This window comes from Polypterus senegalus, chromosome 10, assembly GCF_016835505.1.
Source record: "Polypterus senegalus isolate Bchr_013 chromosome 10, ASM1683550v1, whole genome shotgun sequence".
Lineage (NCBI taxonomy): Eukaryota > Metazoa > Chordata > Cladistia > Polypteriformes > Polypteridae > Polypterus > Polypterus senegalus.
Genome location: NC_053163.1, coordinates 65303844 through 65321412, shown reverse-complemented (window position 1 = coordinate 65321412; position 17569 = coordinate 65303844). Strand labels below are relative to the sequence as shown.

General features: G+C 36.2%; 1 protein-coding gene across 6 annotated transcripts in view; it reads right to left on the bottom strand.

Annotated features, from left to right (window-relative positions):
* Positions 1–17569, bottom strand: part of frmpd3 (FERM and PDZ domain containing 3) — a 781596-nt gene that overhangs the window by 482803 nt on the left and 281224 nt on the right. Inside the window, exon 1 of one of the 6 annotated variants that reach the window (XM_039765861.1) lies at positions 15572–15645. The exons of the other annotated variants lie outside the window; for them this stretch is intronic. The gene's annotated coding sequence lies outside the window, so the exon portion shown is untranslated. Of the gene's footprint in view, positions 1–15571; positions 15646–17569 lie in introns of those variants that run through there. 6 annotated transcript variants of the gene reach the window in all.

Genomic DNA, 17569 nt, shown 5'->3' with positions numbered 1-17569 from the left:
TTCTTTCACTATCTTCAAATCAGGAACTTTGTTAAACAGAACCTTCCAGTTTTTCCTCATCTTGCACCCTCATCCACGCTGGAAAAAATATTGCTCAATTTTGAGGAATTAGACTCCATCTCTACAATATATAAAATCATTTTACAATCCCTTCCTTTCAAAGATCCAAGAGGACACTGGGAAAATGACCTCTCAATTAATATATCAGAGAAGGAGTGGAAAGTAGCAATGCAGAGAATTCACTCAAGCTCCATATGCGCAAAGCATACAATTATACAACTTAAAATTATATATCGAGCACATCTGTCTCGACTAAAACTCTCCAAAATGTTTCCAGGGCATGATCCAACCTGCGAACGTTGCAACCAAGCCCCAGCCTCACTGGGTCACATGTTCTGGGCCTGCACCAAATTAACATTATTCTGGACAAAAATTTTTAATTACCTTTCAGACAGCCTTGGACTCACAATCCCTCCTAACCCATTAACAGCTGTGTTTGGGGTTCTTCCAGAGGGTCTTAAAGTGGAGAAAGACAAACAAACTGTGATTGCATTCACTACACTGTTGGCACGCAGACTTATTCTGATAAACTGGAAGAACCCAAACTCTCCTCTTTTAAGTCAGTGGGAAACTGATGTGTTATATTATTTGAAGTTGGAAAAAATCAAATACTCAGTTAGAGGATCCGTACAGACTTTTTCAAAACATGGCAGGATCTAATCAGTAATATTTTAAAATAAGTTTATAAAGCACAGAGAATTTATTAATTTAGGTATTTTTACAAGCCTTAAATTTTACACCGCTTGGCTTGCTCTCTCTCTCAAGGGTGGGGATCGATTTGTTCTTAGCATAATTCTTTTTTTTGTAAAAACTTGATTGCTATGTATTGATTGTAATAAAATTAATAAATAAAAAAAAATAAATAAATATCTTCATATGTGCTTCTGCTCTGACATTTTTCATTATGCTAGCTGAGAGTTAATTATACTTGTTTTTAAATTAATGTTACTGACTTGATGTCAAAGTCACTGGACTGCTACTGTCAATTCCTTATTATGACAGTTGTTTTGCTTTTTAATATGTTTATAATTCATACATTTTTGTGTTGAACATGTGAGCTTTTTGACAGGTTACTTTTATTTTTGTAACATTCAAGACACCTTACAAAAATTGGATCAGAGGAACACGAGTTTATAATTGGAATTAATGATCGTTTTTAATCCATGTCAAACTAGAAGCAAGAGTTGAAACATTTCTAGAATGAATATTCTGTAATTATCAAGACAGAATTAATTTGTAGAGGTTATTGAACTGTTAGGATCTAGTGCTTATAGTATGTTTCATGGGGTTGTAGCAAAGTTTATACACATCATCAATTTTAGTAAGGTAATATTTGAGCAGATTCTGCAAAATCTTAAAGAAAAAAATAGTTTATTTGCTAGGTAATACAGGACTAGATTTAATGGCATATCAGGTGCAATGCCAGGACAAATAGCATATTTTAAAGATTAGTTAAGAATTAAGAAAGGAACTGCTGAAGAGAAAGTAGCTTACCAACTTGCATAGGATAAATCTAGTGCCATACGTACGATTTATAAAACAGTCGTTAAAAATGTATTAGAAATATCAAAACACAGTTAGAATACAATATTGTATTTCTGAAAATGCAGGCTCTGCTAGCATTATACTATTTAAAAAATTAGTCAGATTCATTAAGGAAAGGGAGAATTCAATTATACATAAAAGAAAATGATAAACGCTCTCAGTTTGCATTTTTTGAAAGTCTACACATGTGGTGAAGTTAAAAATTTCTGTTTTTTGTAAAGAACTGTATATGAAATATACAAATACATTGATATATTTCATACCTAAAGGCATTACACACATCTACACAAATTTCAAGTAAAAACTCTTTTATTCCATGAAAGAATATATAAAAACACATGGAGCTATTACAATATTTATTACGGATACAATATCAAGAATCACACCACACAGAGAGTTCTGCATTGAAAGAAGAATCTGATTCAGAAGACTTAGAGAGGTTCTATCAACAGTTAGTAGAATGGCTGAACACTTAGTCATAATAACAAATACTGCAAATGTTAGTACATGCCAGATTATCAAACAGTCATAATATTGTGCTTGTTCTTGCATATACAGTTTACACAGACACACACAGACACACACACACACACACACACACACACACACACATATATATATATATATATATATATATATATATATATATATATATATATATATATATATATATATATATATATATATTGTGAACCTTGTCCCGGACACAGACAGGCAGGCACGTTAATGTCACCCACAAACACACATTTATTTTCCATCCTTATTTACAGATCAGCTCACCAGTCTCCAATACCCCTCAGTCCTGGCCAATCCAATGCCTTCTCTTTCTTCTTCTTTCTTTCTCTCTTTTTCCTACCGCCTCCTCCCTTCTCCAGATGTTGCCACTCTTCCCCTGTCGTCTTCCCCCAGGATATTCAGGCACCGGGGCGCCGCCTGCCGGTGGCCACGGGTCCCTACAGGGCTGGGCTTCCAAGCCCTTTACCCGAGGCCCCCAACATAACCAGGATGGACGCCCCCTCACGGTCTGGAGGAGGCACAACCCCTCCTTCGGTCCTCCTGGGACCACAATATATATATATATATAGGGCTATTCAAGATGAAAGAGCAGATTTGAAAAATTTTTTTCAAACAAACTGTATAACACAGAAACACAATCCACATCACTGGAGAGGAAAGTTCAAAGTTTAAAAGCCCTCCTAAAAGTACCAGTGAATGCCACCGAATGCTGACTTCATTTTCATGCAAGATGGTGCCTCGCCTCACTACCATTTGGAGGTCCAGCGTTACCTGAGCGACACCATTCCAGGACAATGGATTGGAAGAGGTGGACAACAAGATCTTGCTCATCGTCTATGGCCTCCCAGGCTCTAGATCTTACCCCCTGTGATTTTTATCTATGGGGTACATTAAAGAAAGAGTGTGAATTCAGTAACTAAGCACCAGTTGACTCGTGTGTGTGGCAAGAAATGGTCAACCATTTTGATGTTTGTTGCGCTACACATGGTGTTTATGTTGAGTGCATGCAACCTCAAGGTCCATAGGGCCAAACTTTGATATATATATATACACATACTGTAAATTCAGAAAGGATTCAGACCACGTCACTTTCTGCACATTTGCCATAATCCAGGTTTGTAAACCATTTAGTGACTTACCCAAGAAGACAAGTTGTAATTCCTGCCAAAGGGGCTTGTACAAAGTACTGGATTTAGGGTGTAAATGCTTATTCGGTGTTTGATATTAAATTTGCAGACCTTTCTGAAGATATGTTTTCAGTTTGTCTTTATGAGTCATTGAGAGTAGATTGATGGGCAAAAATGGAATATGTATCCAATTAAAATAAATTCTACAACACAATAAATTGTGCAGAAAGTGAAGGGGTCTGAATACCTACTGAATCCCCTGAATACGTATTTATGTTTCATTCCATGTATGCATATTTATGTGTGTGTGTGTGTATTTTGTGTATTACTGTCGCTATTTATTGGAGAGAAGCAAGTAAGAATTTCAATGCACTATGTGCAGATGACAATTAACTTAAAATTGAACATAAGACATTAAAACATTTTAAAAAGGGAACTTCTGAGAATTCATAACACCTCTCTTTGTCATATAAACACTACTTAAATAAGCATCACTTTTTAGCAAATAACGGAAATGATAGTCTAGTAACTGATGCTTTATCATGTTCCTTAATGGACTGATGTGGCTGAATGTATATGTCTATTAAATCTATGAAGCACGCATTAGCCTTCTCTTCATTTTCAACCACTAACAGACCTTAATCAGACTGCAGGGATTAGTTGTAACTATTTCTTTTCTGTACTGTAAAATTAGCTGTAAAATTGTACTTGTAGTTAATTTCAAAGCAATAACTGGACCTTTATTAATGGAATTAGGAAACTGAGTATAATTTAAGTGAACCTGAAAATAGAGTTATGTTTATAAAAGACCTGTACATCATCACATTTAAATGAACAGGTAATTATGGAATAGTAATCAAACTAAAACTACATCTCAAAATCATATTGCACAGCCAGGACGTGCCATCATATTGCCTTGACAGTGTGAATAATTATGTGTGAATGAAAATGGAGGCCAAAGAAAAAACAACAACAGCAACACTGAGATAACACCTGAAATTCTAATCAAGGAAGTACACAGTAAGAAGCACAATTACACAGAGTGAGGAGAAAAATACTGTACACCTGTTAGAGTAGGATAAAATGAATTATACACAATTTCTAGCTTTAGTCAACATATGATAGTTAAATTATCTTAGCTAAGGAAAATGGCCTTGGAGGAATGTGTGTCATTTCTCCACTTATACCAGAAAACCAGAAAAAGCTGAAGGCCTGGTTACAGGGAGCTTTCTTTTTATGCTATCAATTCAACTTAACAAATCTAACAAATGCCAGTCATTTTCTAACCCACTTAGTCCTGAACAGGGTTGTGTGGGTCTGCTGATAGAAAAGTTCTAATGTACCTAACTGCAGATGGCCACACCGTATCCCAATGAACTTATGCAAAACCTGCCAGATCTCTAAAAGACGCTGCTTTATGCTGACCACAAGTTGTAATAAAAATAAAAATAATACGATGTAAAAACCATATAGTGTTCTTAAGATGTATGATTAGGGTGTTCTGTAGTATAAATTATATTTATGGAGTCTGAATTTTATTTCAGGACTGAGTACATCATACATTTTATTTAAAAATCCTGAACAGTTTAACTAACTAAAGTAGTAAAATCATGCCACATTTTGAAGGCAAAAAGAAAAAATAAAAGACTTCTTCCCACTTTAAAATGGGAATTCCGAAATAAAGACATAAGATTTGTACATGTTTTTATAGTGTCAAAACAGGTACAAGCACTAACTTAATGGGCGAATTAGAAAAGGTAGTAAGATGAACTTAAGGCTAATAAAATAACACTATACCTGTCTTCACGTCCATCCTCCAAATGTAATAGATCTACTACAATTGTGGTAGGTAAAAACTGAAACAAATGAAAGAACATTCTTCATCAGAGGAGTTCATGAAATTTGCTTAATGAGTTAGTTTAGTATGGGGTCTAATAGTGGTGTGGGAGGGGTCTAGCTAATAATTGTATGCATAAATGAATCCAAAGTCTTTAAAATTTAGAACTTGGAACAGAACCAGGAATAAGGAGAGTACAGTTTAATCAAAGTGCAGCATGAAGAAGTTGTAAAGCATGAGAACTTTGTTAGAGTCTGAGTTGAATGTTCTGATGTGCCAGTTGTGCCACACTAGAATGACCACCCCACATATACTGTATGAGAGTCTGCAGGGACAGAAGCAGCTATGAAACAGCAGTTATTTCCTAATTTTCAAATGTCCTCAGCTTTGGCTTATTATTGAAAGAATGCAATGTCAGTTGTTTTCCATGTGACACAGTTAAGCATGTACAGTCTTGTAACATTTGATCCAAAGGTGTGAAATGAGAGAAAATGTTATATTATAAATTGAAAAAGAGAAAGCAATGCCCAGCTGTGTCACCCCCAACCTACTCTCAGCACAAACACCAAGTATCCCTAACAGGTCCCCCACTCATAAACCTAAATGACACCCTGAGCCAACAAAAAACAAACAACAATTGTTATGGTGGTACACCTCACACTCCTTCTTGTCTCTTTTCATTCATCTTTAAACTCACTCTTCAAAACTAAAATGAAGTCTTTTTTTAGCAAGAAGCTAATTCTTCATATTCTCCAGGAAGATGGTTATTTTATACTTGCTGGCGTCAGATTAGCTGAGAGCTTTCTTTACAGTCTGGAATCTTTGGCATAGGATCTTTTGGCAGAATATATCATCACTGATATGCCTAATGCAACTTGAATTAACTGAAACATGAATGTTTGAACATTTGGAGGGAATAAGTAAAAACAAAAATTGAACAAAAGACTACTACCCTCATGACTGGCACATTGGTTGAGGCGATGGGGGTCTGCAAAGTCCTTCCTGGAGGTCCGTAGTGGCTGCAGGTTTTTATTACAATTAAAAAACATGCATCCATTATCTAACCCGCTATATCCTAACTACAGGGTCACAGGGGTCTGCTGGAGCCAACACAGGGCATAAGGCAGGAAACAAACCCCAGGCAGGGCGCCAGCCCACCGCAGGGCACACACACACACACACCAAGCACACACTAGGGACAATTTAGAATCGCCAATGCACCTAACCTGCAAGTCTTGGGACTGTGGGAGGAAACCGGAGTACCTGGAGGAAACCCACGCAGACAAGGGGTCATTAAATAATAATAGAAAATATAACAGGTTACTGCAAACCTTAAGAATTACATATACATCCAGGACCTTATTGATATAATACCTTAAAAACAGAACTACAGTATTTTGATTTTTGAAGTTTTACATTTCACAGATGCAGTTCACAATACCTTGCAAGACTAAGGGAGTCCAGGAATCAAAACAGCAAATGTTGATGGTATTGGCATTCGTTTTCCAGATTTTTCAGTTTTATAGTGTGCATTCTCTTTATGTCATCTTGTAAACTGTTGTCAATTCCTAGAATCTGATGAAGGTGTCAGTCACATGTGCATTGTCTGTTAAAAGTTTTATAAGTTTGCACTGCAGCTATTTAGTTAGAAAGGACAAGAGCCTTTTAGCTTGTAGGACACTTTTAAACTGCCAAAGTATTTAGACAAGCCAGCTGGAGCGGCAATACAACCGAGTCTTGTTTTGTATTCAGTTTCATATTAAACATTTTTTTTATTTTTAATGCCTATTTTGTGTGTTGTTTGGTTTAGAACTAAACTAACCCAGTGGTAGGAAGGAATTGCTACAGAGACACTGGTCCCTTTTTTATTTCACTTATCTGACATGTCCCCACCCTCTTCTCAGTTGCTCCATGAACCTCACCTGCCTGGTTACATCCAAAGGCTGGCATGACACTATTGTTTATTAATTTTTTTATTTGTCCAATGTACTATATTGCAACATGTACTGTTTGGCCATTTTTGTGTATCGTCTGATGCTTTTCATGTGTTTGGGATGGCAAAAATGTGTTTTGCCTTAGGTGGATTTTTTTTAAACAAGCTGGCCCTGCCTACCATAGCTCATGTCAATCCACCACAAAAAAGGTCATGAAGTACTAATTGTTCTTTTAACAATTTTCTTTATTCTTTAAAAACTTTTACTTTGAGCAGGATGACATCTTTTTTTTTTCCATATCTGTCCATACTGGAGCCAGTTCTATCCAACAAAGTGCACAAGGCAGGAAACAAACCCCGGGCAGGTTACCAGCCCACCACAGGGTGCGCACACACACACACACAAGGGACAATTTAGAATCGCCAATGCACCTAACCTGCATGTCTTTGGACTGTGGGAGGAAACTGGAGTACCCAGAGGAAAACCACACAGACATGGGGAGAACATGCAAACTCCACACAGGGAGGACCCGGGAAGCAAACCCGGGTCTCCTAAACTGTGAGGCAGCAGCGCTACCGCTGCGCCACCGTGCCATCTATTCTGAAGTCCATCCATCCATCCATTGTCTAACCCGCTGAATCCGAATAGGGTCACGGGGGTCTGCTGGAGCCAATCCCAGCCAACACAGGGCACAAGGCAGGAACCAATCCTGGGCAGGGCGCCAACCCACCGCAGGACTATTCTGAAGTCCACTTATGGAATTCTCCTTTAGCAAAGCGCACTGACATCATTAAACTGCAGAAAAAATAGTTAAATGCCATCATTGGATGTCATGAATCCAAAAACAAGCATGAAACCTAAATTAATATTCTTCTGTTATATAAATACATTTAGCTCTTCATGTGCTATGAAGTAAATAATACCCATCTTATTTTTATATTGTTGACCTGAAATCCCTAAGATTTGACATATGAACTCTAGCCGCTTCATCGCTCAATCGTACTGTTTCAGCATATCGATAGCAAATAGCTAGATTAAAATTAAGATGACAATTTATTTATATATATCTGTTACCGAATTGCGTGTAGCTACCTCATTTTTCTTGGCTGTGCAATTGAGCCCTGAAGAGTAGCACACAGATACATTTGTGTCTTGCCTTACACCCCGGGCTACTGGGATAATAGATAGATAGATAGATAGATAGATAGATAGATAGATAGATAGATAGATAGATAGATAGATTAGTTTCCTATACTCCTCCTCCTGCCCACTCCTGATGCAGCCCACGATAGCAGTGTCGTCTGCAAACGTTTGCACGTGGCAGGACTCCAAGTTGTATTGGAAGTCCAATGTATATAGGCTGAACAGGACCGGAGAAAGTAGTCCCCTGCGGCACTCTTGTGTTGCTGACCACAATGTCAGACCTGCAGTTCTCAAGACGCACATACTGAGGTCTGTCTTTAAGAAAATAATAATAATAATACTTAATAATAGCTTAAGTATTTTTACTCCAATAAAATAAGTATTGTATTAGGTTACTCATTACTTAAAAAAGTAATTGGACTACTTAATAAATTTAATTAACATGTTATCCTCCCAACACTGCTCCTGAGATTGTGCTGCTGAGCTTTGTATTGTAGGTTCAGCTCTTCAACTTAAATTTAGCAGTTTTTGTAATATTTTAACCAGGAAATAATGCGATCGCCCAAGCAGTTGCCTCGTGAGATTTATCTTTGTGGACGCTTACACCATTTCTGTGAAGCTAACACATGCACAGGCTAACAGTGTATAGCAGGCATGCTCAGACTACGGATATCTGATTAGTAACACCGGTTACACCGGTTAAAACCAGGTTACTCCTGGAGAAATCTACCCAGAATCTCATAGACCAATAACTTGCTTTTTCTAACCGGAATAAGGGTTTACATGTGTCACAGACAACTGGGGTTCAGACCCGGCAGGGACGCCTAAAAGTTGCAAGAATAGCTGGAGAGTACCACGGGAGAAGAAAAAAGAGCTTCTGGCCTGTTGGGACCCGTGGCCACGGACTCGGAAATAGTTACTTCCGCCACACTCAGCAAGATGGCGGAGGAACCTGCCAGGGACGCCCGGAGTGCTTCTGGGGCAAAGGGCAGCACATCCACCACACCAGGAAGTGCTGCCGGAAGGACGTCATCAGACACCTGGAGCACATCTGGGCAGGAATAAAAGGCACCGTCTTCCAGCAATTGAGAGCCAGAGTCAGGAGTGGGAGCAGGACAAAGCTCCCAGGAGGAGAGAAAAGGCGGCCAAGGACTGAGAAACAAATTTATTGGGGTGATTATTGCTGAGTGCATTGTGTGTAGTGGTGGGACTGTGTTTATTAATGTTTAATAAATGTGTGCAATTTATAAAGATGTGGTTTCCGACTGGTGGTGTCCGGGCAAGTTTTACACATGGTATTTTAGAAACACAGGTTTTATATTAAAGCACTGATTGTCAGTAACTGCTTGTACTTCATCTGCAGTCCAGTATATCTATTACTCCTTTCTGTATATACAGAATACAAGATAAAAAATGTTTCCAAATAACAATTAGAATGTTTAAAAAGAGTATACAAAGAAGTAATTATAAAGAAGTAACATTATGAATACATGTTCTGTATGACTATAGCAATCAGTGACAACAATGTCCCCATATTCTCACTGAGAGTTAACTTGCCTGGCACAGGCAACAAAATTGTATTAATTAATTATGTTGTGGTATTATAGGTTACTTCTTAGAACCTTCAGGAAAACTATATTGGATGCAAAATAAACAATTCTTAGCCCATTCCTGCCTGGTTCTTGGTTACTAGAATAGATAAACATCCACTTTAGGCACACGCTGATTAACACCACCCCCTACCAAGATGGGCACACAGCACAATTCTCACCACTAGTTTCACAGCATCAGCACAAGCCAACATGTAAACAAGGCATAAAAAAAGTTGTGATTTTAATAGCTCTAATTAGCAAGTTCATAAAACAGAGCAGCCACAGGAAGGCTTTAAAAATACAAATAGAAATCATAAAGACACACAGGATCATAAACCAAACATTTTATAGAACAAGAAGTATACAGCACAAGAAGTGCTATACAAAATTAAAAAATCAACAAGTCAATGCACAAATATCCGAAAACAGCAGATGCTAGAAGAGCTCTGAACAGTGGCTGTCTTTCAAGTTCACTAACGTAATGCTTGACTGACACCACCATCTAAGGTCCCCCATTTTATATTCCCTGCACCCTCATCATACGACTGTCACATAGCAGGTGTTGCATAGCAACAAACACAGTCGAAATAGACCAGGTGCAAAGAGCAGGAAAAAGAAAGTACAAGTGGTGGCACCTCAGGCAATCCCGGAAAATAATGGGCTAGGGTAAAATAATGGCCAAAAAAACATAAAGGAAGGAATGGAGGCATCGGCTCAGCCAAAATGAAACAAAAAGGTGGGATTATGGGCAGAATTACAGACCATTCCTGACACTTTAATCTGATGTGTGCACACTCTTTTGGGATTTGCCTGTGACTTCAGTAGTGATTAATGACCAACTTCCTATCTTTAAAAGGAATACTATTTTTCTTTAAAATAACTAAAACTTGTTTGAATTTACATTACGTTTGCTTTAGTGTAAGTTATTTTGTGTATAGGGTAATTTCTGAAAACAATTTTTAATAAGCCCGAAAACACAACTGTTATATATAAATATATATGTAAACCAGTAACAGGGCACTGCACGATAACGTGCAATGAATACACTTGACTTGAGCATTCATAGTTTTCATCCTCTTTCTCTGTACATTTAGCATTTGTTTGCTCAGAGGTTGATGTGCTTGTTGTTTCCCGAGCAGCTCTTCTTTTCCCCACCCTAGCGGCCCACTTCTTCTTTTCTTTCGTCTCCATTTCACATTAAAACTGATTAAGTTAGTGTTTGTGTTGCAATTACTTAGTACGTTTTCTTTAACTTTTCATTTAAGCTTGCACTTAAGTCCTCAATTTGCCTCAAGAATGGTTTAAGATATGAAGAGGTCGGGGAAGTGACAGCAAAGGTGGCAGGGATGAGAATGGCGCCCTTACACATGCGCCACACGGCCTCCCTGCTGCAGAGAGTTGATTCTACGATAAAATAAAATAAAAATAAAAAGAGGAATAACCTTGGAGGTAAATCATCACCTCGAATGCAGATAGTAGATGTCATGTAGTATATGTGTACCAAATTTCAGATCAATAAGTCAAATGGTTTGTGAGCTACAGGTGATTTAAAATCCTGGACAGACAAACGAACAGCCAGGGTAGCATATTATACTGTATATAAAGATTGATATTATATATATATTTTTTTTTATTTAACAGTAGCCTGTGTTTAATTACAGGGACAACACAGAGCATCCTTTATTGAAAAAAACAATAAGAAGGGAAACAAAATCAGTCCAAGGTTAATATTTACTCTATACAGAGGAAAAAGCAAAAAACAGACAAATATGGTAAGGAATGCCATACTGTGTTCACATGTAGCAACATTTTAAAGCATTCTATAATAAGTATACTGTAATATTAAATTCCAAACACCTTGTAGATTTTACATTTTAAATAATAACCACTTCTGTTTATGCATTTCTTTTTTCAATTATGTCTTGGTAGTAATATTACAGATCACCTAATTTTAGACAAAGCAAAAATCACATTTGTTTTTCTTACATATTGAGCAGCAAGTATACAGTGATTCCAGAAAAGAATCTTATATTTACTGCAATATTAAAATAATACAGACAATCGTAAAGCAAGAACCTGTACCCAGAGCGTACTGTAAGTACAAAGAGTATGAAGTCTCTTTTATTTATAATTTTTATTTACCAGATTGACAAAAATTTATAAAGGAAGTACAAATTGTACAATCCTGTTAAAATTCTTCTTAAGCTGAGTGTTTTTGCTACACCTGTTGAGATCTTTATTTTTTATGGTTTTGAAACTGCATACTACATCTGAACTACACTACCAAACAGCACACCAGTGGATTTTTGTGGATTCCTACGCCACTGTATTCATCCATACACCATTGTCTCTATCACCTACAGTAGCACCTATGTAAACTACTTTATCTGCCTGTATTCTAGTTGTGAAAATATGTCCAACATGTGTAACCATGACAAACAATTATTTAATAATTATAGTTTTCTTTAAAACGTATCACTGTTAATTTTATTAATATCAGGACTTTTTGTAAACTATTTTCATGTTATTTTCTGGCTCTTTTATTGAGCTGTATTTCATTGTAGGAGTTTTTGACAATGAAAGGAATCTGATGGATTTGCTTGTTTTTCAATTCAATACTTTGTTCTAAAGTTCATTTTTGATTTTTTTTTTGTTCAGCTGTGCTAATTTGCCAGGATATGCCCAGTAAGGGGTGTGGCTTTAGAGGTCCTGAGCCTGTCCGTCACTACACAACAGGATAAAAGGGGCTCATTTTAGGTTCATTTCCTTATTCAACTACTCTGGTTCAAAAACCCTTCTTTGCACTTTATTCTTATGAATTTGTATTTGATTTTAACTTGTTTTGCATTTTACAGTACTTTTCGACCTTATTCTTGTCATGCAGATTTGGCTTCGGTAATTGGTGTTTTTTTTTCTTATTCAGACAGTTACTTCTTTTGTTTTCTCCATGTTTTTTCTTTCAGTTGTTCTCATTTTCTCTTTCCTTCTGGGTAGAATAATTAATGTTGCAGTTGTTCACACAGTTGGGAGATTCACTACTTTTTTTACATGAGTTTAAAAGGTCTGTGTTTTCAAAATTTAAATTTAAATTTTGTAAATTTGGCTTTTTTATCCCATTAGGAACCTGGTAGTGCAGTCTCATAATCAACATTAACCACTTGGAAATTTGTAAAGAGACAATTGAGAATTTTTGGGATAGTAAAAGGAGTAGAAATTGGCTTATACAGTTTAAATCAGAATGAGTGATTTCAAGTTACATATTAATAAAGATTTGACTTTTAGTTATTTTTGTTTTGCTCTGATAATCCCTCATTCTCCTCTAGTTTTGTAGTGACCAACTGGCATGGGCTTTTAGTTATCTGATGTCCAACTTATGCTTAGTGACACTACTTATTTTGCATTCGAGCTATTTACAAATCTTTTATTTGCAGATCAATTTTTTAATTGTGGATTCTATTTTTTCTTATTAAAATCAAAAAATTTGACCACAAATCAGTCTTATCCTATGATAGTCTGTAAAACTTGATCTATTAAAATATATTTATGCAAACAAATAATTCCAGATTGCCCGCAGGCCCAGCCACAAGTATATATTATTATCAAAGGCAGAACTCAACATACCTAGCAATAACAAATGAATGCCTTTTCAAAGCTTGACATAAATTTTAGTAGTAAAGTATGGATGAGCTGAAGTCGGGGCAACTCTTCACCATTACCACAAACTAACAGGCATTATTAGCATTTCATTGGAATCAGTATTATTTTCTCACAAATGCCATATTACATATGACTGGCATAATTTTCAAAGGAGTAGCCTCATGAGGGTGCAGCAACCATAGCTTGTAGTTACCATAAAACTGCGTCATAGTTTTGGAACTGGAACTTTTTTATTCCATTGACTTATCATTTCAACAGCAATCCTGTTGCATGTCATGGAATTCTTACACTTTTGGAAAACATTTATAAATTGTACTATTTTACCATATACGGCACTATTACCGTTAACATGTTTATTAAGAAGAAAAGCTGGTACTTGGTTTATTGCAATTTGAATGGGTATCATTCTTGGAATAGATAACATGATTAAGGTTGTTGGTTCATTTATCTGCAGATTTCTTGTTTACATACCAGATTTATGCCACAAATTTAATTAGATAGAGTAAGGCAGCAAGGACAAGATCTAAAAGCATCTTGATTCATGATTTCATCTCACATACACCATTCTCATTTTATCTGTACTGTTTGTCTTTGGCTGATTAATCATCTTGAAATCAAGTTTTGTGAGTTACCTCTATGGTCAAACGTCAAAATTAGTTTGTTTTTTATTCTACCTGTGTCAACTTTACATGCTCATCTGGCAGAAAACTCCTCCGATGTCAGTTATTTTTACTGGTTATTATTGTTACTTATACAGATAGTCTAATTTATTTCTGTTTTTTCATTATTTTATACACAATATAGCAAAGGCTTATTGGTTTCTTATTGTTGTAATCAATTTTTCCTCATTTCATATTTTCCAGTCATCAAGTTCTTCCCTTATTGTAAGTGGATGCAGGAATATTCTGGAACATTCTTTCAGAATTATGAATTGCTTAATTTCTTTCAAATTACTTATAAAATATCACCGAGTCCTAAGGTGTTGTCTGTCTGAGGATTTTAAATTATCTTATTAAGGTAATACCACTGAAATATAAAGTAAATGTTTTGCTTTAGCTTCCACTGCAATTCTTTTTTTAAATTTTTATCAAAACTTTTTTGGCATGCCTTTAGCTGTGTGTATGTGTGTTTTTAATTCTGATTATGTTTATTTATTGCTGTTTCTCTAGAGAATTATCGGTTTGGTCTTACGGTATTATTAATGACTTTATTCATCCATTTACAGTAAGTCATTTCTTTCTGTTTGATTTCTTTTTTACCATGGTATGTAATTATTTGTGGTAAGACTTTGAATGTCCCTGAAGTGACACAGCCAATTATTTCTAAAAGTAAGGCTTTTGTTTTTTCCGAACTGTTTTCAATGTGTTTTCTCGTCCTCATTTCAAATATTATGAGGAACTGTACAAATATTTTCAAACAAGAAAACTTTTTTGATAAGCTGTAAAGATGATTATTTAATCATCTAGGTATACAAAAATTGGCATAGAAAAGGAATAAACAAATGTATTGAACTGTGAAAATTCTTTCATTTGTATGCTTTTTTGAAGGGAATACATTGCATGACTTCAAAAAAGATGCCTTAAAACACTACATTTCAGTACTGTTGCCTTTATATTTAATTGTGCAACAATTCTGCTCTTGGTTAATCTGGACAATCATTATCTAGATATATGAATTCTATTGTTGGTGGCACAAATTATGGTAATTGCAAGTTCACAGTCAAAAGTATTGATTTGTACATAATACAATGAAATTCTTATTTCATGTCTCTGACAGATTACTGATTGTAATTAAGCACCAGGTATTCAACTCAACATCAGATAATACTTGAATATACAAGAAACACTGATAACAGCAGTACAGTGGTCAGTATGAATTGCTGTTGATTAGCCTAATGATGTGTGGGTAAAAACTGTACCGAAATCTAATGATGTGTACTAATAGTGCTGGACCATCTGCCATAAGGAAGTATAAAGAAAAGGGACTGTTCAGTCTAAATAATATTCTTGTAAAAAAATAAAATAAATATATACACACACGTGTGCATGAGAGGTAGTTGATGGGCTAAACTAAATGCAACTATATGCCGGACTAGGGGTTGGTGATGCAAACCCTCACAAGGAAATCCTGCCTGACCCCACTTCTAGCTCCAGCTCTGACCTCTCTTCCAGCTCCATTTCTGATTTCACGTCCGGTTCTGGCCCTCAAAGCACTCCACTTCATGGCACCTGCCTCTGGCAGTCACCTCTACCTTCATCCTAGCTGTGTGAAAGAGATTAACACAGTGAAAGTAAGAGACAGTGAGTGTAACATAAAAAGGGCAAGGAAGAAAGGAAAAAAATAAGAAAAAGAAAACAACTCTATTTGTATCGACAAGAAAGCAAAACAGATCACAAATTTACAAAAACAATGACCTCGAGCCAAGCCGGTACGAACAAGTTGCACCGTGGATTGCCACTTCAGCCTATAGGGGCTGGATGCACCATTGATCTGTGCTTCTGACAGTTCAAGCAAAATTAAATTGAAAAAGGAGGATTTCCAGAGACCAAAGAATAAGGTATCAGGGGAATTCCAGCAACAGGATAAGGTCAATTTTGCAGTAATTGTACTAACAGAGAATAGCTTCTTCTGGAAAGAAAAGAAAATAAAAGCAACAAGATCCACGAGAGGAATATGTGGGTGCAAAGTGAATATCAGAGAAGAGGATGGATGAAAAAGAGTCAAACTCCAGCCAGCTAAAAGGCAGAGACAGTAGAGCACTCCTGTAAAGGGAGAACTGGATAAGTAGATGTGGCAAAATAAAAGGTCGTCAGAAAGTCTCATAATAAAACACCTACAGCAAATGAGGTAGAAACAGCGCACAATGTTAAACATTTTCAAACTGTATGCATTGGTGGCAGTGAAATGAGCTGGAAACACAAAAGGAAAAGCAGTGGACTGGGAAATGAAACTGAACATCAGGAAAAAACCAAGAGAGATGTCTGAAAACAGGTACACGGTCAAATAAATAGCAATAAAACACAAAATGAAAGACAAGATTCTTAAGCAGTAAACAACCGGCAAAAAAAAGTTCTAGTTGTCGAAAAATTCTGTTTCTAATCAACTTGTTACTCAAAATAACATTGTTGTTTTAAAGTTATCCATATGCTTGGACATCGACCATGCCATGCCACCATCTTAAGTACTTAAGTAATCAAAGGCATAAACGATAAAGCTGGGGCCATGCAAAATCAGCAGAATACAGGGACATTTCTCAAAAAATGGCACCAATAATGACATTATTGTCATATTGATAAAATATATCGAGGGGTGCATAAACAATCCATAAATCTACAGAAGGTGCCAAAATGGGAAACAGGGATCTGTAAACTCAAATTACAACAATACCTTTTGATGCTTACTTAAAAATATACATTTTTGACAAAAAACATTAGACATTTTGTCCTTTTTGACAAAAGACATTATTATTGTCAGTACTAACAGAGTGTGTCGGTGGAAGTTGCATGTAGACACTAAGCACTTCGTTTTCCTCTTGTTGTGACATGGAGTACAGAGTGTTAGGCTATCGTTCACCTTTTAAGTGTTTTCTTGAGAAAGCCACTTGTAACTTTTATAAGGATCACGCATATTAGGAAGACACAAAAACTCTAATTTCTCCTGCAAAAATGTCTTAGAGATGATAGCCTTCTGCTTCTTTTCAACTGCCCTCCAAGCAAACACTCTCTGGCAATGTGGGATGAAGCAGCCAAAAGCTTTCACCTTCCCAAATTAAGTTTTCCTCATATTCTATTTGTTTGCTCAATTGTTATGTTGAATCCTTATAAACCAACTTCATTAACTATCCATTAAGCTGTAATATGAATATATTTTTGTCAGTTTCTCATAAATGAAAAGGTGCCAACTGCATAAACCATGACCAGAGCTGCTGTTTCTGCTTTGGACAACTGCTGAATGGTAGATGAAGTGTACTTTACATTTGCGTTTGTTCATAATGATAATCAAAACCAGCACCTCTCTGAAACATCATCATTTCCTTTATGCATTGGAAGCTTGACAGATTTTATAGTAGACAATGAGGGTGAAGAAGAAAATTAATCTGTTGGTCATATTTTCATTAAATTCATTAAACTTCAAAAGTCTCAAAGTTTAGTATAAATA